Source organism: Thermobia domestica, chromosome 1 (genome assembly GCF_964235325.1).
Source record: "Thermobia domestica chromosome 1, izTheDome1.hap1.1, whole genome shotgun sequence".
Taxonomy (NCBI): domain Eukaryota; kingdom Metazoa; phylum Arthropoda; class Insecta; order Zygentoma; family Lepismatidae; genus Thermobia; species Thermobia domestica.
This window is the reverse complement of record NC_137454.1, coordinates 8,055,565-8,080,923: the sequence shown is the minus strand read 5'-3', so window position 1 is coordinate 8,080,923 and position 25,359 is coordinate 8,055,565. Positions and strand designations below refer to the sequence as shown.

Sequence of the window (25,359 nt, the reverse complement as noted above, 5' to 3'; positions counted from 1 at the left end):
ACTCATGCCTCAAAAACTCGGGTTCGAATCCCGTCTTGGTAATTATTTTTTCCTTTATTGGAAAGTATTATTTACGTAAATTGTATTGTAATTCTATTGTTTCTTTATTATTATTATTATTATTATTATTATTATTATTATTATTATTATTATTATTATTATACTATTATTGTAAAGTCGAGGCAAGACTACATATTTTATATTTTATGAACTTCTTGGTTGAAGTTCAAGTCTTTTTGTTAATATGGAACGTATTTGAAATGGTGAATTGCTTACAACATTACTGTGTGTAGCAGCAGTAGTAGTAGTACAATAAATAGTAGAACTTTGTAAACAATTGCAGGAAAACAACAAATTTTGGTTTTTGATCAATTGTATGTTTGACCGATACAAACGATAGACCTTATGGTATTCATCAATTGTTTGGTAAAAAAGTTACGTTCGCTGTAAGAATCACGGTTGATACGACTGATGTAAGGTAGTATTTGTTATCGGTACTTACTTTTATATTGCGAGTAAACTGAAGAAAGTCATCTCAATAGTAAAACCTAGGGAAGTTGAATATATTCCATGTTATCTTACATAACACGTATCAATATCACAGATGATACTTTTTCCTTTTATTACTCAGCGGGAAAAGAACCCAGGTCCATCAAGATGTCAAACCAACGCTTATTCCATCGCTCCAGAACATCGCTGTTAATTAAGGTGGAAAACTCGGTGTGAAGCATTTTCAGAGAATTGCACACCTTTATGAATTCAGTGTCTTAATAACGACGAAAAAATTTTTTTCGGTCATAATAAAGTAATAACTGTCATGTAAAAACAGTATTCATAAAATTCAAATCTGAATTGTCACAAGCAATTTGTTGAAAATAATTGATAGGAATAGTTATAGTGGATGATATTGTAGAATTTAGATGAGCATCGATACTAAATATTACGTGAAACTACAGTTTAAATATATCTCTTCGGGTATTTCTTTATAATTAAATTATATTACGATTCAGTAATATACATTCCTAATTGTTGTGTTCAACATTGTATCCAGTCTACTGTATATTCGGGAAATAAAAATATCTAACCGTCGGCTCTCGAAGGCATGATGTGTTGCAGGCACACCCAAACGTACTGTTATACTTGTTAGGAGTTTTGTTTTCTATGAAATGAAAAAAAATAATACTTATAATGAAAACAGTCTAAAACTCAAAAAACCTTATGCCGAAAGCATCAGTTGACCAGCGGTGGAAAAATGGCTATCTCTTGTCAAAAATTGGATGCTTCAAGGCAGGGTAACGCCGTGGCCTGACTTCAGTTCAAATTATACCACGAACGTCTAAGACGCTAGTAAATGAAAAGGAAATTAAATCCCCAAAATATGTTAACACGCTAGCTGCCAAGTGAATTTTGTTGTTTACGGTAGAGTGCCAAACGTACGTACTTACATTATATTTGTTTTTTATTTCATATTTCTTAAATATAAAGGTAATGCTGAAACATAACCAAAGGCGATGTATTTAATCCGCGCGCGTGAAACTTGGGGGTCCAATCGAACCTACTTGTGTATTTTTGTTTATGAGCTAGGGGATGAATTACAATTGAACTGGCAACTCTGTTTGATAGTCATTTGTTCATTATTATATAAAGGCGCTAGCTAGCTTTGTATAAGAAGTTGATGAGTTCTTGCTGCTTTTAGTGCTAATAAGAAGCTTCTTTTTGCAATGAAAAAAAGAAGAAATATGTCCAGAACTTAATGTCATTTGAAGTAACAGTATAGTGATCTAGACCTTTCTGAAAATTCAACAAATTGACGGCGACTTCAAAATACTGGCATCTTGTTAAAATAATTAGAGTAAGTCATTCAAATAGCAACACGTAAGTCCGATCTGCCCTACAGAATCAGAAAATGCTTGTTAATTGATATTCAGCGCCTCTAGCGGCGTTAATAAGCAACATCTAACGAAAAATTACAGCATAAAAATCTCCTATATTGTATGTGATAGAAACACTACACATCATTAACACTAGAGGCATCACTTTAAAATACAAGTACTGTAAGGACAACTCGACAAATTAAAAATCGTGGGTCCGATCAGATCTACAAGGACATTTTCTTAGATCACACCAGTAAGTCCGATGGGACCCACATGACAACTAACGTGTTAAATCGCCTATAGGCGGGATTTGTTTACATTAAAGTGAGTCTAGAAAACACTAAAATTATATGTTATATTGAGCGCGAGCACCAACCTTATGACCACTAGGCGCGAGTTTCTGCGACTTCATCTGGGCGATTAAAGAAACGTCGAATATAGACGGACAAGTAGTTGAGGTCTTTTTAATTTGGCCAATCAGAGAGCTCCTTATAGTAAACAACTTGGAAATCAAGCCATTGGAATTTTCAAGTCTAAAAAAACCTAAATTGGAAAACTCTTAAAACAAAGACATTTTCAAATTTGCCACTTTTCATGTAAATTCCATTGGAATAAACTTTTAATTTCATATTAAACTTTTCAACTACAAAACCTCAGTTTCTGAAATTTTACTTTTAGAAAAATGTTAACTTCATTTTGCAAAAGTGATTTTTGGAAGAATACTGCTTGCATTATTTTAATTATTTCCTGCATTATGATAACTAACTGCTCAAGTGGCCCGATGGGTACAAAACGAAAATGACAAAAGAAAGATTAACAACAATTTATCCACTATAAAAGTTCAAAAATATTTTTTAAGCGTTTTGCCGGCTTGGGAATGTGTAGGTTTATTTCAGGATCTTAACCATAAATCGTTCTTGTCGGTTTGAATCAGACACTAGATTGAACTTTTTGAGAATATTTTTACATATTTTGATACAAAATTAAGAAAATGAAAGGAGGGTATTTCCAAAAATCACCTTTTAGGAAATTATCATTTTTTTTACATGTTAAATACCAAACGCTGAGGTTTTGTAATGGTAATTTTACTCTTAGTTTTACAAAAACAGTGTTAATATGAATTTTAAATCTTTTCTACATGTATATGAAAAATTCGAAAATCTAAAAACATTGTTGTTTTAACATATATTTTTCCCATAAAGAATATTGATGGCACAAATGTTATTTATTTTCAAAATATTTTAGATTCCCTTGGGATGTGAGAGTCAATACCCGATAGCATAAAATTTGCCTTCACATAGTGACCCATTTGCCGGTAGATGTCCATACGCGATATGGCGAGAAATCGAAGGATTGCCACTAGTGTGCGATTGACGCATGTTTTCATCGAATCTAAACATATATCTAGAGTCGGGGTGTTGAAGGTACCACAACGTGGCAGCGATACCTTCATTTTGACCTTCAAGAGGAGCTTAAAGTTCCGAGCAGACCATCAGGAACTACCGACAATCATATGCATGCGGTTTATTGTTATATATTATTTTTTCTGACGATTGTTTCTAAACTGAACTCGTTGATTCACCTGCCTCATCAACATAAATGAAAAGTCTACAGATTAGTGCGTAAAATTGTATAGATGTGGAAGTAAACTGTCACCGTTCATTAGAAAATGAATGTATGAGAAGTATGAAATAAAGTAAAACGTTTATATCACTGTCTTATACAATTACATGGCGAACACATTTTATTTTATCCCAAACTGTTATCGTTGAATATGCACGGTTAAAGAGCACTATTGTCCATGTTAAAAATACCTCAACAATGTATCCCTCTGCATTCGAGGTTTAGTTCACGGCCTTCATCGGGAGTCGGAAGAACACGTGGGTAGTTATCATAAGCTTGGTGGTTAGCACCCACCCCTGGGTTATTTCATAGTGTTTTTATTGTTACCTTAATATAAAGAAATGTCGCATATAGATAGAAAATATTTTGGGAGAGTAATCTTGTTTTCACTGGTTTTTCGTTGCGTCGGACGTATGTTTCAAAAAAAGGAGTAGAACTGCCGTTTATCGTCGCTGCGAAGGCGCCAATATTTGGCGAGATGTCGCTAGTGGCCCACCGGTTATCCACAGACACTTGTACCATGAGGTAACTATCGTAATATGATTTAGTACATTTTTAAGCACGTTGAAAATCTTATCCTGAAAACGGAAATGGTATCCAGATGGAAGCACTCAAAAACATACTTAATCACTTCGAGAAAAATATATAAACTGTAACGTCTTTCGAGCTCAATTTGAGAAGGAACGTTGCCTCGACCCCAAATATTGATAAGTATCTTGCTAATCTAATGAAATATTATGCAAGGTATGTGCGATATTCCTATGCATCAATTAACTTTATCTATGGATATAAGAAATGAAAATGAGTTTTCTTATAGATCTATGTCTATTGCTACAATTATCATATATCATAAAATTAACAATTTCATTATTCCGTTACAGCCAAATCATGAACTTTTCTTACATTAAGATGTAGAGACTCTTACTGTTCTTAGAATGAAAGTATTATAGTTCGTATAGGTGAATTGTCTTTTCTCTTAATGAGATAGCTTTCCAAGAGTAAACGAGACTCAAGGATAAGCAATTTCTTTACGTGATATATTTTTGAATAGCTCATTTATATTTTAATAAAAATCAGTACAAATTATCGTTAATAATAATAATAATAACAATAATAATAATAATAATAATAATAATAATAATAATAATAATAATAATAATAAAGGAAGAACACAAAGACGTAAACAATACCTTCCAACAAGAAAAATATTAATGGCCACAATGGGATTTGAACCCGGGTCACTGAAAAAGAAGTTTCCCACTTTCACACTTCGCCAGAAATTTGTAATACGAAAAAGGAAAAATAAAGTAAGTTATTAAAGATAGACATAGATCTTTCAATTTCTACACATGTTAATATAATTGAAAAAATGTAAAAATAATTTCTACAGTATTTTCTTCTTTGGAGGTTAAAGTTAAGGTAAGTAGAAATTGTATTATAAATCAAGACCATTGCAGATAAACGATTACGCAGCCTAATCTTGAAGAACTTTCCGTTGTATTTTGCTCACTGTCTATGTAACTTGTTTTTGAGTTAAAGAAGGAAATATCAAGTAAGTCGTTGTTACAGAAAAATCAGGAGCGTCTCCTTATACGATCATAACTATATTGTATTTCATATTCTACGAAACTATTTTAAATAGCTAATTGCTTGAGTGGAAGATAAAGTGACGCTGAACGTAAGTGGTTACTGCATTGAACTTCCATTCGGTAGACCAAGACTCATATGCCCGCCAGGTTGAAACTTTTCAAATATATCAATTTGAATTTTAATGCATACAAAGTATAGCGAGCAAGTTCGTCTGCTTTCCAAAAAGAAAATGATGTTAAAATGAAGAAAATATGAGAAGTCAATGGAGGTAGTGATTTACAAACTTATTTCCAGCAGTTCTTGTAGATTTGATATTTTCGTCTAGTTTCAGACATTCTGATTTATGCGTTGTCAGTGTTTTTTTTTATGTACAGTATACAATGAAAAACTTTCCTTAAATACGCAACAATATTGAGATTAATATATGGCGCTGATTGGACAACTCTATCCGAACCTTAGAGATTCATCTCAAAATGGAGAACTGTTTCGTGCGTTATCTTCTCACAATTTTACTAAAGATCTGACCGAGTGCCACCAGGTGCTGTCAGGGTAGAAAAGGTACGTACAAGTTGGTGGCATTTATAGAGCCATTTACAAACTGCGAATGATGTTAACCACAAGTAATGGAATTAGACCACTCAAGGGGATATACTTTTGCTGGTGATTGAACATTTGAAAGAATAATACTACACTACTAACCCTAAAGAATATTAAAATGAAGTTGTAGGATTTATTAGTTTAGAGGAAACGATTGTAAATGTCTCACTTTGATACAAATGGTGATCATTTCGTATAGCTGTTGGCTCTCAAAGCGAATAGAACCTCATTAAAAATATCCTATCTAATTAATCCAAACTCACACAATGAAACAACAATTTAATGAAAGTGTCTTCCTTAAATGAAAGTCTCTTTTCAATTAGAAATTACTGTAGGGATGGGGGCAACATTTATGCATTTAATAAAGACAACGAGTGGAATATTACAATAGCAGCAAACCTGAATACATCTCCCAACAAAAAACAAATATGCAAATTTCACGAAGACACTACTGTACCCCATTCACACAATATTATCTCGTTGGTGAAAGCATGTGATGGTAATTGATCCCTTATGTCAAATTTTGGTCAGTTTTACTTAATGTTACTTTCTAAAATTCAAGTACAATACACAATGCATTGTAGACAAAGTAATTACAATATTTAAGTAATTTATTAATTTCTTCCCACATAATTTTACTGTATTATCAGAATGTAATTCACTATATTTTCAAAAACTAATATGAATTATAAGCTAGATATTTTTGTCACAATTTAATAAGATATAAGCTTAAAATTCGAGCACTATTTTTACATTGAATTCACTAAATTAGTGTTACATTAACTCAATATATATTTTTGGTTCAAACATTCATCATGCAATTTGAATATATTATTAATTATAATATTGAGACGTGTGAATCCAATATCCAGTAACTATTTCTACAGTGTTTCTATCAACATTGATAAAATGAAACTCTTCAACATTTACCACTTTTAAATTGAACAAAGATAGAATAGAAACGACAAAGTATACCCAAAGGCTACAACCATTAAATGGCTCCAGAGTCTAAGGCTGTTCTTTTAACTTTTTTGCAATACGATTTATCAATTTAAGTTTTAATGATATGTTTATCTTATTTTTAAACACCTTATATAAGGTCATTGAATTTATTTTACCATTTAATTCAACACTTCGTATAATTAATATGGAATTAACTGAAAACATGTTTTCCTACATTTTATCAAGCTAGCTTTGAAATTTATTTCAATACTACCCTAAAAAGTGGCCTACAATCACTTGTTCAATTTTTGTAATTACATTCTGGGTATTTTAAATTGCATGTATTATCCATTAATCTTTATTTCAGGAATGTTTAACCAGCACTCCGAGTGAACACACTATCTCAATACAATTTAAATAAGCTAAATTCCCTTAATTTCATAAGAACACACTATTGTTCTCTTTCCTAATGGATAGTGTCCATTTAAAATTTAATGGATTCACAAATCAACAATTCGTATTCATTTTCACTTTTACCTCTCAGGTAAGAACCCTTGATCTTTATTCAAATCAAATCGTCATTATACACATGTACATATCAATGACAAAAAGTGAATAACTTAATTCTTTCTTGACACTGGGTTCGATTACATAATTCAAAGTTCATGTTGCCATATAAGTCTCACGTTAATCAGCTTTCGTAGTATCCACAGCCTCAAACAAAAATCTCAGTTCTTCAAAAATATTGTTACAAACGTGTTCGTAACTTTATTTGTTTGCAAGTCTTAGCAACACAATCACATTGTGTGTTCAGCCCTAGAACCAGCTTTACATTTATCAACCTCAGGTGACGTATGATATTATTATTATTATTATTATTATTATTATTATTATTATTATTATTATTATTATTATTATTATTATTATTATTGCGTTTTTATGTTATCTAGAAAGGTAACGAAAAAATACTTAAAGCAGAAGCTGCATTTTCGGTCGCGGAATAAGATTCTGCACTAAAAATAGAAGGTTTCCATTTAAAATTTTCAAGCAGACCCGCAGGTCCCAATGATGGTACCCCTGGGGCACTTGATGTTCACAAAATTTTATAGGTCAGTAACAATCGCACATTCTTGCATAACTAAATTTGTTACCATTTTTTGTCATTTTGGAAATTTCAAGACACACATTTAAATGAGACACCCTGTATGTTTGTATATAATTGCAAGCTTTACAATAAGCGAACTACGTGAAACTACAAAAAATAAAATGTTACACACGAATGTTTTCGAAACACCAATATATTGTATTCTAGATAAAACGTCTATCCAACGTACTTTCTTGCGATGTTTTCTTCTTCTAAAACTGTAGAATGTAACGAATCTTATTCCTTCTATTGAATTACTATGGATATAGGCATGCAACTTACACAAATTAATATTTTGTGTTAGTCCTTCATTCTGAATAACATATTTTGCATCTCCAGAGTTAGTTAGTGCATACTTTGAAGCTGACTCGTGTTAGGAAACGTTCGTTTAACGATATTCCTATTACGTGTGCTAGGAATCATATGGCATTTTACTGCATAATGAAAGAGTTCTATTAATAATAACGTATTATAATGTAATGTACAAGATATTAAAAGCTGCGAATGCAATTTTCTATAAAATGGGTATATTGAAGTCTCTTATTATTTCTTTGAGATTCCCTTTCGTTAAACTACCAAATAGTATGAAATATTAAAGCATTAATCTCTTCTTACTTTCCTTAGAACAAGGACGAACTACTAATGTTTATTCTGTGTTCTTAGTCTTCAATTATTTCGGTGTCAAAGTTTGTGAATATTAGAAACAGAACCATTATATTACAAGAGTAGACATTGCGTACACATATTACTAGTCTAGATGGCTTTATATTCTACGCTACAAAGAAGCATCAAAATGTAATTTTGAAATATAGCTTAATTCATATGAGACATTTACAATGATAACAATGCTCTAATAATACTAAAAATTTACTTTTATTTTCATAGGTAGTATAAGTTGTAGCACAAAGCTAGATCGAGGATCATTGCGATCAAAAACAGGGTTGAAACGGCAATCTCGATTGAAAAGTTGATAATAACAAATCTTTGAACATCAGGCTATTTTTGGGTTATAAGTTAAATTAAATATTTTAGTTACAATGCTTTGATATATGACTATACTTTTATGTTATAATTTGATACTTGACATTCGTTATGTATTTTATAGAAAATAAACACATATTATTTTTGTTTTTTAGAGAACAGAGATTTACGGATATTTAATGGAGTACCTGCTTCCAAAGGTAAGTAAACTTGGTATATCTTCTAAAGTAGTTGAAATATGAACTTTCTGGTAATTTGGATGAAACCATATCTGAACAATGTAGGTATGAACTACGTTAGCAGCTAAATCTTATTTTCTACTGTTAGGACCATATTCCGTAAGCAAGGTCTTACAAGTTGTTGCTCAAATCTGATTGTCACATAGCAATTTTGGTACAGCATAGTAAAGAATGGAATTGATAAAAATATAAGATGATGTGGAATAGAATGGTACGATCTACGAGACTTCAACTTTTGAAAATCAACAAAATGTATCATGCAGTTATATATGTTTAAAGTGTGTATCTTTAAAACCGATAAAACAAACAAAACAAATAGTCCGCAATATAATGAGAAAATAATATATTAAAAACCACAACTAGTGTTGCCGTACATGAAGCAATATTTAAAACGCAGCGTAAAAGTAGTGTTTTTGAATTAGCACCATGTACAAATATACCCAGATTTAAAATTCACAATTATCATTTAACATAACAGTAAAGTGTAGTGGAGTGGTACCGTGTTTCGCACTGTTGGAGCTACGTCTGCTGAAATTGTCCAATGGAGAAGTCTGATATGTGACAACAGATGGTAATAGAAAAATGCATTAGAAAAAGTGAGGGATTAACGTTACACTTCAGTAGCCCCGGTGAATAAGCAGACAACTCGAATTAAGAAAATGTTAAGCGGTAGGAAAGAACTCGAGTTTTCTAATTTTGTACAATTGCACTTCCAGATTATCATATCCAGATTCGGTAGAGTACTTTCTTGGATTGTGTCTTTCGTGTTAAAAGACATATTATTTTACATTTTTTCCTAAACATTATATGATTCTCTGACTGTAGGCTACACTTTAATAGTACCATATTCAGGGAGGAAATATAATCATTTTATTACAACGGCATTTCGTTTTTAGATGACTCCCATCTAGAAAGCTTGGTCACCGAATTATTAATGATCGCTGGTTTTAATCCCGCCTCAAACATTGACATTTTGTTTGTACCTTTACCTTGCATTTCATTGTCACATTTCGTCTTCTATGGGGGTTTGGACCTCACTTTGAGGTGTATGTCACGTCCTACATAGTTTCACTGCCGACACGGAACGTAAAAATACCGTCATTCTATTTCGTTTCCCAAATTCATCAACCCTTTGTAACACTTCTGACATTGTGCTATGTTGTACTACAGTGATATTTTGCATTTTAATTAACTGTATAATGTGAGACCCAGATTACCTTTTTACTCTTTCTTGCCTCATATCAGACCTCACTACTACAGTTCACAGTTATGTTAAGTGATAAAAGTGCATTTTAAACATGTACGTATGTGTATGTGGTGCCATTACAAACAAAAGACTTGAACGTTGAGTTGGCAACACTGCTTCATCCATGGGGAAACTGGTTCTGTTTTTCAATGCATTATTTTTTTTTCATTAAATTGTGCATAGTTGGTTTTGATTACTTTAACGGTTTGAAGATATTTACTTAAAACGGATATATTTCCAGTATGTAATTGTTTTCATACGGAAATTTTGAAGCCCCGCATTTCGTGTCCTCCTCCATAACACATTAAATTTTGTTTATTTTTATTTCTCATGATGCTCTATCAGATACAATATCTGATCAGATACAGATCAGATCTTTGTGGATATCAGATTTGAACTAAAACTTGTGGTCCATTCCTTTGTAAGTAATGTAGATATAAGCTATGTTATCAGCTAAATCTTATCATGCACAGCTGGGACCATATTCCATAATGGATTGGGTCAGCGCAGCAAAATATCAATGTCTTAGATCACAATAAAAGTTTACTCTGTATTTTTTTAATCAGAGGTTGAGACAATGCAATACCAAATTCGCAATTTACCATGTGGTTTGCACTTCAAAGAACATTATTCAACCATATTTCTTGCCGAACAAATGTATCTAGACGCAACATGATAACTTTAAAACAAGTCTTGCATGATTCTTAAGGGATAACATAAAGTGTGCATAATTTTATCGGTATATATATTATAATTATGATGTAGTTGGTTCTCACGATAACATGGTAGTGCATTTCATATAAAAATGGCAGTCTTTTGAACGTTTAATCCCATTAGTATTTTTATTGCATGACTTATACATACCTACTTTTGTTATTAGAAAAAATTATGTGAAGTTTCATGACCTAACTTGAGGGATCTAAGATACTATAATGGCTAAAAGTTATCAACTCTCTTTTGCGTTTAGTATACGCTCCTTACTGAAAGTAATAATAGCAGAGCAAAGACAGTATTCAAAGTTTCTTTTTCAAAGAAGGCTGCCCATTTATACTTCCAACCTATGCCGTTAAACTGTATCAATTCGTTCATCACTAAGGCCATTTGCCTGTTTGTGAATACACTCGACCATCACCGGAAGAGATTGAAGTTTATCAGTATTTCCGGTTTCAACACTCATTGCCACACAGCGGAAACATTAAAGAGACTTCAAAAATCGGTGTATTTCAGTAACTTTATTGCCAAAAAGTACATATCATTACCACCTAAAACACCATTCCAAAACCCAAAGTGAATAAAATTTACACTTACTTCTAGTTTGATTTCTTGTTTCCATTGAACATTAAGGCTATATTGAGATGTGCTTCTGTTTTTTAATTGGGTTCAGCGTTCCGGAAATAGGTTCTGAAAAGGTACAGAGCTCAATCGGGTGATGCTCACTTATGTGTAAAGGTAGTGGATATCACGCATCGTGGAAATACTGGTGCCTGCCTATTGAATCTTTATGGCCGGGGATAGTTACTTGATTTTTTGTCACCTTTGTCCTTGTTTTCCCTTCATGTGATTGATTACTCAGAGAAGACACCTCTTGACGTTGCTGATGTCCTTCAATTCAATAATGATGTACTCTATTCAAAAATATGTGCATGAAGTTGTTTAGTTTTTGTAACAGACCATGAGCTTGCAGTTTCACTATTACGCTTTATTTTTACAATTTGTTGAATAATGTTACAAGAATATGTTATAATGTGGAATAATGGTCAGTGATTTCGTGAGCAGGCAAATAATTACTTATTCAGTAACCGTTTAAATTGAATTTGCATACCAACTACAAAAATAAAATGATAATGTCGGTAATTACTTTGTCGTATTTGAAAGTACAATATTGGAACTATCTTGGCGGTGCAAGATTATTTACGTTTATGTGTGATACGACAATTGAAACAATTGTCATCCACGGTGATTCCTCATAAACAGAAGAAAAAGGGAAAATTCATTATTGCAGCCACTTTTTGCCGAGACTGGAGATAGTGGCTAATCTGATATTTTCTAGGTTTCGGAAAGTTTCAAGAAAAACTAATTATTGAGTTACAACTCAACTGTATGATGGTCAGTCTTAGAGTTTCAGCTACGTAACCTGCGTTTGCATTGTTACGTGTTGGGCTTCGTGCCACAACCTGAAGAGGAAACGTCGTCGGCTTTCGACGAGCAACTCAGATGGTTTTCACATTTCCGTTAATCTGCGGGCCTGCTGCGCTAGTCGAAGTTACTAGTCACACATAACCAGAAAAGCGAAATCTCTATTAATCAGGAAATACCTAGAAAAGCAGTTATTTTTCCTTTCCTTTGTTACTTTTTTATTATCTAAGCAATCTTGAATTCACAGACACTTCTGCCGGATTAGAAACTCATGAAAACCCAACGTCATTTTGGTTTCGTTTTTCCCTCCTTCCTTTCTGCTTCACTGGATGGTGAAAATTAGATCCGTGTGTCCTTCTTCACAACTTTTCCAGTTCAATTCTTGCGCACACGATTATCACTCTCCTTTTCTGGTCTCAGTTCATTTCTTGCACACGTCACTGTCACTGTTATCTGTTCTCAGTTAATTCTTTCACACACTATTATCACTGTCTTTTATTTTGCTTTCTATGATTTCACTTTTTCTTATATATTTATTCCAGTAGTCTCTATTACAGTGATGCTAAGTCGATGTGTGTATAACTCCCTGCTCTCCTTTCGTGGTGCGTGTTTCTTACGTGTTTCATTCTTCTCTTAGATGGAATACAATCTCATGTCCTCTGTCGTTACACTCATCGTTCACGATATCTATTTACCAGGGAGCAACATCATCAAACTGAGCGCTAATTATGTATTCGTGAACTAGCATATGCTTGTAATCCATCCAGGAGTAACTTCGATACTGGCAAAGTGCAGTCTGCGTGTTCACCTCATCAACTTGACGAGGTCCTTATGGTTTACTTGCGTTTGTCTATAATATGTTGTGAAATGGTTCCTTTATAGTCCTTTTTCACTGAGGTTCCTCAATTTGGCGTGTACACTTACCTTGACGTCACTCTTCTAGCTTTCCATTCTTCCTGCATGAAGTTGCTGACGTTCTACAAGTTGATTTGTACACGTCCGTGACGGTCAATACGTTACACTGTTTCACCTTATTGAAGTTCTGTACCTGAGATTGCATGTTTCATTGGATGTTTAACCGCTTTTTATCTTTTTTCCGTTTATTAGGTATTATTTTATCTGTCTTCTCTTTCTATTTGGTCTTCTTTTTTTGTCTTTTTCCTTGTGTTGACATTGTCCTATGTTTTTCTCTTTCCTATTTGGAATAACATTAATTTCACTTGTACTTTTGTCTCCTTTCATTATAGGAAGGCAGTAGAAGGTGAGCTAGTTTACCAACATATACTTACCTGATTCTGTAGACACGTCTGATATGTATCAGTTCCAAGTCATTCCTTGACTATAAGTTCAAACAAGAATTTGTGGAAATGAATGATTTTACTTTTAATGCTGATCGCTATAAAATATTTATTGATAAAACACAGCTTAATGCTGCTCCAGGAATCAACTGAACATCCCAAATGAACAAGCCATCGCTACCCGCAAAACTCTTAAAAACTGGAATTCGCTAGTACTTTCTGTTTCAAAAGATATCTCTTCCGAAATAACAAAAACGATAAGGGATGTTCTAAAATGTTTTTCCCTCAAGTTCTGTCCAAAAGTGACTTTTTGACGACATTTATATATACGCGTTAAAACCGGAGGTGGTTAAAATCTACTACCTTTAGGTTATGACATTAATTTCATAATGGATAGCTCTGATTTTATTTTTTGCTTGCAATTATCAGTTCGGCTTTAACACTTTTCACCATAGAGCAAGAACAACAATATATAGCGATTAATAGATTCTTGATATTAATTCAGTGTCCAATTAATAGGCTCTATCTTTAAACAGTCTTTTTTATTATGACCAGCACTCGCAGCCATAGTACTTCTTGTTTCGAGTATTGAATGTTCTTAGTTTTGGAATCTACCGTAGTAAGAGAGGTTGGCCGAAGTCCCAAATTGTTTAAAATGTTTTCATCGTTTTGTAAATTTGGCTAAATTATGAATGAAAACTGGTGAATTTAATTAGTATAGAAGTTGAATATCTCATTATCTTAAAATCGAAATTCTCGAAAGAGTTGTTTGATTAAAGTTTACATAAAGTTGTCAGATTTTTATCAATTTTATCTTTTTAGAGAGAGTGCTTTTTTAGAGTACTCTCCGATATATTTTGCCATACTTTTTAAATCTCTCTCTCCAGCTTTAAATTACACGTTTTACAGAAAGTAACATGACATTCTAAAGAGATCAATATTTATTGATCATGGATTTGTATTGATTACCTTCTCATTCATTTGTTGTTTGTCTGAGATGCGTAATTTTCATTGAGAACTGTCATCAGTATTGCTATGCTTTTTTTTCTAATTACATAAAGCTCTTTTGGACACATCAAGAACGTTAGACATTCGGAAGACTTAGCTAATGAAATCCATTCACCTCTGCGAATTCGGTTACTCTATTCGTCCGTAGTTTTGTGTCCTCATTGCTGAATCGTGAAATTGTTTGTTTACGTTTACCTAATGTATTATGTCAATTTGTCTTTTATGTAATCAAGCTGGGAGAATTCCTTTCCTGATTATCTAACTATTTCTGACATCAAAAGTACCTATTGTGTATACGAAATCATCTCATCGACACGTGTCTGGAGTCCGCAAGAACATCAGAAGATTTGGATCTTTAAATACTCCGTTCAACCCAGAAACAGGGAGTCAGTGCGTGGAGTTCATGAAAGTCAGTCGGCGAAAATCTTTGGAGTTCGTTGGTGTCAGTTAGGAGTCAGACTTCGGAATTAGTCGGAGCCAGTCTTTGGAGTTGGATGGAGAACGTCAGAAACGGTTAATGAGACGGTTAATGAAAACTAGCCGAACAATCTTTAATTTGGTCACCAGCAGGATCTAGATCAGTGGCTAGAGAGTCAGTTCACGTTAAAACCAGAACGGTAGATCGCCGGTCAATCATCGAGAGGAAATCAAGAAGACCAGCAGAGATAATGGAATAACAGGTACTGTGATACCAGATTTCATCCCTTCCTTTCTTCACCATTCACCTACATACATACTCTCACTAAATATCTTGAAATCCTCAATTTTAATTCTCCTATTTTGAGACGGATATCGTACGATCTACCAATGAAACATATCCCAAGAAATTCTTGTTCACGACACAGCTTTCTTTGCCAACCTATTTCAAATTAAGCCCATGTAAAATGGCGAAGATGCTGGTCTTTTCTCTGTAATTTTTTACTTAATACCCTACCGTATAAATATAATCTTCAAACATACCATAATCGTTTGCCTCCTGCTTTACATATTCGAATCTCGGTGAATACAACTTTAATTTCATTGAGAATTAAACTTTTAAGAGAATACGGTAGAATTTTCATATGTTTTCGCAATATAAAATTGTTCTATATATTTTCTGGCACACTACAGGAAAGGACTAACCATTTCAAATACATATATATATTTAAATATTATAAGCCTTTGGGTCGAGCTTATAAATAAATACATGAAGAAGCCTTCATCATTTATTTCAAGCAATCAGATTTATTTTAAATTGCAATCACAAAATGCATTATTGATGCTCTCCTGACAGTATTCTTTGTTATTTTAGCTGTACTTATTTTACAAATAATAAATAACATACGCATAACGAACATAACTTTATTGCTACTAAGTAAATGAAGAATCGTTCATGTATGTGTCTTACATTCGGCTGTAAATATAATATTGAAAGCAATAACGAATGTAATAATTGCACCTCGGTACAACAAAAGGACTCAGCCCGATCGAGTTAAAATTTTGTAGGAAAAGGAGAATGAAAACTTCTAGGTCGTAAAGGACTGTAATCAATATCGGCTAATAGAGTTAAGATATAAGGGAAAAGTGTTGCTAAAAAATTGTAGTTATCAATCTAAAATAATATTGCGTACTATGCTTAGTTAAAAAAAAGAACATACAGCCAGTTTAGCAGTTTGTTCAATTGGCCCCTGCCCTAAAAACATTGGCCTCACACCAGTGTTAGGAAACGATTTGCACGTCCTTACGTGTCGTTCGAGCAGGACCCTGAACTGGCAACGTTATATTTAAATTGTCCGTACTACATTACCCATGACTGTAATAAAAAGGGTGTTATGAGAGAAGATATTCCTGAACTTCGTGCTTTGTTATCGAACGAAATATCTGAAAATATAATTCACATTATCTAACTGTAAGGTATTAATTCGCATTCAATAGTATGCCACTATATAGCATTGAATAGCAAAATCGCCATTCAAATTCGTTTTATCTGGGACAAGCTATTGCCTTTCGTACGTTTTAGACATTCAACCATTGGGCGACTGCAAAATGCTAATCCCTTCGGTTAGGTTTAAACACTGTTCTTACAACGTGTATTATTCATTACTATACTAACAAAAATTCCACAAAAACATGCTACAGTGTTTCTGGCACGAGCCGTACTTAATACTATAAAACTAGGATACAGGATACAATTCATTACTACACAATGCACTGTACTACAGTAATTCTTGTGAAATGACTGTCGTCTACCAGATTTAGGTTATTCTGAATTTCTAAATAATAATAAATTTGTTCATGATTTAACTTTTCGTTCACTTTAGGTTCAATTTAAATATGTCTGATTTCTAATTTTTATTAAACAGACAAGGTACGTATTTTTATATTTGCAAAATTTCTACTTCAATAATTATACAGGTTTATTCCTATCTTAACCTTCGTTTAAAACTCTATTTGAAACAACCCTGTATTGATATCTTTTTTAAAAATTATCCATTACAGCTTTGGAAAGTTCAAGATTCCTTATATATCTCCAACTGACCAAAGCAGTATATATACTTTAAGACTATATATTTCTGAACAGTTTCGGCTATGTAACACACCCTTACTCAGACACATTATGAGAGAAATATCCAATTTTACATCTTATATTCAATACGAATGCAAGACAATATCTGTTGCATAAACAACAATTTTGAATTTAATCTTTAAACTTTGTAATTTATTGCAATACAATATTATTGCATATTAATATCAAGTTTAATAGAAATACAAAATCCGAAATTCACAAGCCAATTAAGGGACACAAATTTAGTTAGAGAAATTATAAAAACTTTTCGGAACTTTAGGTATCACTGGTACACAAAAGATGAATCATCGTTTTACTTTTTAGAAATATTATTAACACGTATTAGTGTAACCACTTTCCGGATCTGCCCCTGCTGTCCCACCAACGAGTAATTTCAAGAGATCTGAACTTACCTGGTTAAGATATTAAAGAACGTTTGCAAAAAGGGATTGCAGAACTTTTACCGGATCGGTCTCAGATTTCAACATTGAAATTTCCATTAAACACTGAGAGGGACGGATGTTTTGTCTCGTAATCCTGGTGAACATCCAGATTTTTGCTCAGACTACGACAAACAAATACACCATTCATGCATGCAATGAAAACACAATAAATAAAATAACACTATGCTAATTTATGAAATACACTATGACAATCATATATATATGCACATTGGGGTTAGCACTGTGGGATAACACTGAAAGTAATCCCACGACGTAAATTTCTTGTGGCTACACTTTGAATCAAATAAGAATGTTTAAAGGTGACCTATACATGGAGCGAATGTCTGTGAGCACTGTACAAGAACCAAAAAAAAAAAAAAACTGGGGACCCGTTACTGATTCGAACGTGATAAGCGGACCCGGGTCTTCACTAAATGAGGGTTAGCCGCTGTCCAAGACCTTGGGTGGTTATTATTTTTTTGCCTTTTTCCTTGATTCTATACCTAATTAAACGAACATGCTCCAGGTGCGAGCTGGGTTGACCGACTGGTCAACGTTGACAGTTCATTTTAAAATGTGACCAGGATAAACCACCCGTTCGGATATGCAAATTAAATATTGAAATTCAGAGTTCGCTAGCCATAATGTAGAAGAAAATTACGATAATTTTATCGTGACTTATAGGCTAAAACTGGTTTAACAATATTGCTAGGTGACTGTCTTGCTAGGTCTCAGCTGCCCATGCTAATATATCCAGAAGTAATTCAAGAAAACATTTAATTATTTCCAAATAACTATATAGTGTAGTCTTTGTATATGTAAGACACACTGAAGTATCCAAGTAATTGAAATACGATTTTCATATATAAAGTTCAGAAAATGAATAGCGTCTTTCTTACTCACTAATATCATCTTACCGCAAAACAATGTTTCACACTTATGTATGACTGAACGATGAAAGATTTTTGTTCTAATTCGTGGGAAAGAAATACGTTACTAGCAGCTCCCATTGAAGGAAGACATTATTTTAGTCGCAAAAATAAAGTATAAGTTGAAGAATGATTTCGGTCTTTATAATGTATACAGGTCGTCCACAAAAATTACTTTTAGTTATGTATGTAGTTATTGTTATCTAATCTGACACTACTTAAAGTATAATAATTAAACTCATTAAATTTACGTGTTATATATTTACGCCATCTAAAATTGGCTTCTTTTATTTTTCTCAAATCGTTTATCAATTAATACCACAAAATCTAAATAAAGTCTTTCAAAATTGTAGTTCATTTAATTTTACTTTATTGATTAAGAAGTTAAAAAGCTGCAGGTAACTTTCATTTAAAAAGAGAATTGAATACCTGAATTGCATATCATCCCAAGTCTACTTTTTTAGTATCTTGCGTTTTTTGTTTTCTATGTACGCATCTATCTTTTAAGAGCTACTCATTTGCGTAATACTTAAATCCAAATCAAAACCTTAAAAAAATACAAAATAATTTCAGCTAAACAGAATAGATGCCAAATATAATCTTCTTGTATATTCTAAAATCACAAAGTCCCTGGTTCAATTCCAGCTCGCGCCGTGTGGACTTTGTGGTGGACAAACACCGTGCTCGTGTGTTTTCTCTGTGCTCTCTCGTTTCCACCCACTTTCTTCATTCTAACATTTCACTCATTTATCATCATCACCGTCTCCTTTAGCCTAACTAGCATATCCGTGGGAGGTAAAACTCAAAGATTTCATTTCATTTTTCTAAAATCACAAAAGTACGCCGGTGGACTTACGATGGTCTGCAATTCAGATCTTCATAATATACTCAATTTCTTCCACAATTCAGCATATTCGCTCTAATGCAAACCGAATCACATGATAATATACGAACCTAAGGACATTATATATCAAGACTATGCTTGTCGCAGGAAGCAAATGTGCTACCGACGTGCTCACGCATGTGACAGAGAGGAAAAAGAAGACTGGATGAAGTAAACCCAGTAAATCATACAAATGTCAGGAAAACAACACATTAGACTTAATATATAATTCGAGTGTTCCATAATTCGTCTAATTTTCTACAGCAGTGCAAAAAATGGAGTGTTCATACTATTAATGTAACATTCAGCACTCTGATTGACAAATATCTGAATTTTTCGAATTTCTAAAGGAAATAGGAGAAAAATGTTGCATAACCCCCATTTTAGGGGTGTAAACACAAAAGTTCATTTTCCTTATGGGAGATGCAATGTTAAATTTTGGAAGCAATTTTCTCCAATAATTATTCGTAAAGAGTTTGGTGCAAATGAGTTGTATTTGTTACACAATATAAAAACACTCATTCACAAAGCTAGTAAAACGAAATCGATCAACTATCGACCAAATATTTACCATTCGCCAAATACTAGAAAAAATTGGGAATACAATACCCCGGTACATCAACTATTTATTGATTTTAGAAAGGTGTACGACTCGGTTAGGAGAGAAACATTATACAACGTCCTTACAGAACTTGGAATACCGAGAAAGCTAATTAGATTAATTAAGATATGTTTAAATGAATCCCAAAGTAAAGTCCGCGTAGGAAAATTTTTGTCCAGGAGCTTTCACGTCGAAAATCGCCTGAAACAAGGAGATGCGTTGTCGCCATTATTATTTAACTTTGTTCTGGAATACGCTATAAGGAAAGACAAAGATAGCAACCAGGGCCTACAGTTGAACGGTATTCACCAGGTTATGGCATATGCTGATGATGTAAATTTAATGGGTGATGATAGGAGAACAAAAGAAAGTAATGCAGAGATCTTATTAAATGCTTGCAGGGACATGGGTTTAGAAGTAAATGCACAGAAAACTATATACATGGAAGTGCGTCGGGACCGGAATACAGCAAATTATGGACGCGTTAAAATATTAAATAATACTTTTGATGAAGTGGACAGTTTGAAATATCTAGGATCAATATTAACAGACGAAAATCATATTCACGGAGAAATTAAATATCGACTAAAAGCAGGGAATTTGTGTTACTATTTGGTTCAAAATCTCTTGTAGTCGCGAATTATGTCGAGGAATTTGAAGCTTAAAATATATAAAATGATTATCATTCCTGTTGTTCTGCATGGGTGCGAAACATAGTGAATTACTCTGAGGGAAGAACTTAGACTGAAAGTATTTGACAACAACATCCTGAGACGAATATTCGGACCCAAGTGGAACGGAAATGGGGAATGGCGGAAACTTCATAACGAGGAATTACATAATTTATATGGTTTACCCAACATTGTTAGGGTCGTGAAGTCTAGGAGGCTTAGGTGGACAAGTCATGTAGCTAGAATGGAAGAAAGTAGAAACGCTTTCAAAGTTTTGACTGGAAGACCAATCGGAAAAGACCATTAGGAAGACCTAGGCGCATATGGGAGGACAATATGAAGATGGATCTCGTAAAGATTGGAATAGAAAGTAAAATTTTTATGCAGTTACCTAAGAATAGCCTTCAGTGTAGAGCTTTTGTGAACGCGGCATTGAACCTCCGGGTTCCATAGGCCATAGAGTTAGTTAGTTAGTTAGTTAGTAAAGCCGTCTCAAACATTATTTTGGGAAGTCTCCCGTTTTGGGGGGCAAGGTGCGTAACAAGGTGGCGGGTGATGTATTACCAACATCCCAAAATTTGTTTTTGAAATGCCAGTAAGCGTCAGATTAATCACGAATGTCCCAGAATTGATACTATAATCCTCCTTACATGTAAGAGAGACTGACAATGGGGCTGCAGCCGCCTTTCGAAAATAAGAAAATCACCATAAATATCCTTAGTAGGAACATACGAGAAGAAGTTGTTATTATTTGTTAATTAATGTGAAATTTGGCGCCATTGTAACAAACGAGTATGCGTTTTTCAAATCTGGAGTGTTATTTTCGTAACACACCGCCTTAGGGGGGCACAGGGGGCAAAGCATTAGATGAGGATCTTTATAGAAATTCAAAATTTTGTTACGGAAATGCCAGATAGCGTCAGATTTTTCAGAAATGTAACATAATTAATATTCTAATGCTCCTTGCATGTGCGAGTGACTTATATGGTTTTATAGCCCCTTTTCCAAAACTAAAAAAAATCACCATAAATGTTCTTAGTAGGGACATTCGATGATGGTGACTTTGATATTGACCAACATGGCGGCGATCTTGAAAGCCGCCATCTTTAATTAACGTCAAGATTTTAAAATAGGACATGGTCATCCCCCACATCATTTTAGGCTAGAATTTAAAGATAAATACAATTGTGAAATTGATTTGTTGATATTTTAACGTGCTCAAAAGTTACAAGCATTTCAAATTGCTAATTTTACCGTACTGTTTCTGTTGTTGCAAGTGTTTAATTATGCTGCTAACGGCAGCAGTGAGGAAGGAATCAATCAAAGCATGGGGAGGAAGGAGTGCAAGGGCTGTAGCAGTTGAATTCAATGCCATACATCCAGAGTGACATCCTGTGTCCCATATTAATGGCTACCAACTCTTCCAGAATTCATGGATACTGGTTCCATAGCAGATAATCTCAGATATGGAAGACCCACGACCGAAACAGATGAAGGCACACCAGTAGAAGTGCTGACATCATTTGCTACATCACCACACTGTAGCACCCGCCTTCTGTCCATAGAATGTGGTGTCAGCCGTACATCCATCAGACGTATCTTACAGAAAAGCAAGTGGGATCAGTACAAATTGCAACTTCAACATCACCTATCTGAAGATGACCGTGATCATCGTGTGGAATTTTGCGACTGTCCACTTCTACAGATGCAAATGGATAACACATTCCACACACAAATTTTATTTTCCGATGAGGCCAATTTTTATGTCACTGGGGAAGTGAATAAGCAAAACTCTCGCTATTGGTCCCCGACAAATCCTCAGTACTTTGCCCCTTGCAAAATGGTAGGTACAGGGTGTGGTGTGGTCTATGAGGCAACAAGTTAATTGGTCAATTAATCATTCCTAGTACCCCAGTGCTGAACGGTATTTAGAAACGTTGCGCGATTTCTTCCTCTTTTCCATATTGTCTGAGGACGGCATATTACCACTCTTTCTTAAGCAGGATGGTACCCCCTCCGCATTACGTATCACAGGTCCGTACCTATCTGGATGAAACATTTCCTGGACGTTGGATTGGATGCAGTGGTTGCGTTGAATGGCCAGCACGATCACCAGATCTGAAGCCCTTGCATTTTTATCTGTGGGGTCATTTGAAGGCAAAGGTATACGCCGAAAAGATCCGCGACCTTGAACACCTGGAAGAACGCATATTTGCTGCATGTGCCGATATTTCACCAGAAACTCTTTTGAGGGTCATCGACAATTGGGTTGAACGACTTACCTTGTGCATAACTCGGGATGGGGGCCACGTGGGTCACGTGATCCGCCATGAGGGCCAAGTAAAATTTGCAATTTGGAATGCCTGTAACTTTTGAACACATTAAGATATCAACAAACGTATTTGACCCTTGTGTTTGTTTTTAAATTCTAACCTAAAATGATGTGCCGCATGACCAACGTTCCTATTTAAAAATCTTGACGTGAATTCAAGATGTCTGCTTTCAAGATGACCGCCATATTGGTCACCATCACAATCCAACTTCTCCCTGGGCCTACTATGTTACTGAATGGTTGTTGTTCATTATTTTCCACGAACACGGATTTTACAAGGGAGGTAAGGGACTTATGGCCCACCCTATATATATATATATATATATATATATATAATTTTATAACATATATAACAAATGTTCGTAGTATTAGAAATAATTTATTTGAGGGCTCATTGAACCTAAGTGAGATAATGGTACTGGATTTTTTCGCAATGACCGGATCGTGCCTAAATTATTCTGTGAACGAATGGGAAATTGACCTTTCAAATAATTATCAATTTATCATAAAGATCGTATAACTCATGCAGGTGGAGTGATGATTTGTATAAATAAAAAGTGGAAGAGCAATAGAAGATTCTATCTCGAACGAGATTGTGAACTTATTTGGGTGGAAGTTTTTATTACAAAGCATCGCTTTGTGTTTAGTGGGTGCTTCTATAGGCCGTACAAGAACATCACCAGTACATGTTAGAAACTAGTCATGACTCACTGTTGCATGCGTAGTAACACGGCGATGTCATCCTATTCTTTGATTTCAACCTTTCCATGGCTGGACTCGCTGAGGAGCAAGCATGTTTTCGCTAAAGATGGAAACGACAATTATTTCATGGAAAATGTTATTTATGGACTTGATCTAGGTCAACATAATATGCCTAATATACGCATAAAAATCAATATTGGCTACGCTCTCCCTAACTTAGAACCTCCTTGTGTTGTCTCATGCAGAATTTTTTTTCTTCGGATTACGATTCCTTTGATATTTCTTTTGATTTACTTCTCTTCACTACTACAAACGCGCCCCTGAAAAGTAGGTCACAACTTCTTTGGAAGAAATCCTGCTGGGGTACATTTTCCGGACTATTTAACTGTTTCCTTGGTGTTTGTTAGAGGCAGGAACTGTAGACGTATTCAGATCTGTTGTCCACTCAGTCATAAAGGACTTTGTACCGGTGAAAGCATCAAAATCGAACACGTTTTCGATTTTGTACGACAATGAACTACGTGTTCTTCTTAAAGACAAAAAGCTTGCCCGGACTCTATGGAAATCACATCCGAATGTCTACACATACAAAAATTTTGATGAAATTAGAAGCCTTGCCGATAAGGTGCAGCGGCGTAAGTATTTTGATTTCATGGATTCAATTGGTGGTTTTAATATTAGCAACCCTATATTTTTTTGGTCTGAAATTACATCTAGATCAAAATATCTGGGCATACCGGAAACAGTTCAAGATGAAAATACTGAAGCGAGTGATGATCAAAGAACCGACCTATTTATTGACTACGTATGCAAAACATTTACTTCTCTTCCCTCTACAACCCACCTTCCCTCTTCTCTGCCGGATCTGTTCGAACACCCTATCAAACTTCTCTAAGACCCGGGTGGAGTTCTGCCTCTCTTACAATCGTTATCTCCACATATATCACTTGGACCTGATAACATTGGGCCTCTCTTTCTCAGCAAATCTGCTTCGTTTAGTTTTGTTCCTCTATTTATCATATTAACCCTGCTACTACCGGAATTTTTTCATTACACTGAATACCGTTGGGGTCTCTGGTGACCCCATTTCATTTATTGAAGAAACACAGCCTTCTTTGTTTATAAAAATATTTAATGGTGCCCAGTTTTACATTCTATCGTGTTTGTTTATACATTGTTATTAACCTAGCTTTTCTGGTCACGTAATATGCTTAATGTGTTGATAAATTGATAACATAGTGCAATTATATAAATTAAGTACAGGTATGCACATAGGGAAACATAATAATTTGGATGATGATTAGTAGTATAGCTGAATCTTCCAGTCTAATTGCCTATTTTAGACATATAATTCGATTCTCTAAATTTTTGTTTACCTGCGAAGTAAAGTTTTTTTTTTTGGTTCAGGAAATTTTGATCTCCAAGAAACAAACGGCTCACAAAAGAACTTGTACAAAATTACACTGTCGTTTTAGTCGTTGTCACATTTTACACAAAGAATAGCTGAGTGTTGCTTATACACGTATGTTTCGCATCTTTGCATATGTCTTGCATAACATACCGCTCATAGAAATG

The 25,359-nt window shown here is 34.1% G+C and overlaps 1 protein-coding gene across 1 annotated transcript in view; it reads left to right on the top strand.

Moving 5' to 3' along the window:
• LOC145665892 (chymotrypsin-like elastase family member 1) overlaps window positions 1-25,359 on the top strand; it is a 144,107-nt gene that overhangs the window by 3,853 nt on the left and 114,895 nt on the right. Inside the window, exon 2 of the mRNA XM_081733000.1 lies at window positions 8,907-8,951. The gene's annotated coding sequence lies outside the window, so the exon portion shown is untranslated. The remainder of the gene's footprint in view (window positions 1-8,906; window positions 8,952-25,359) is intronic.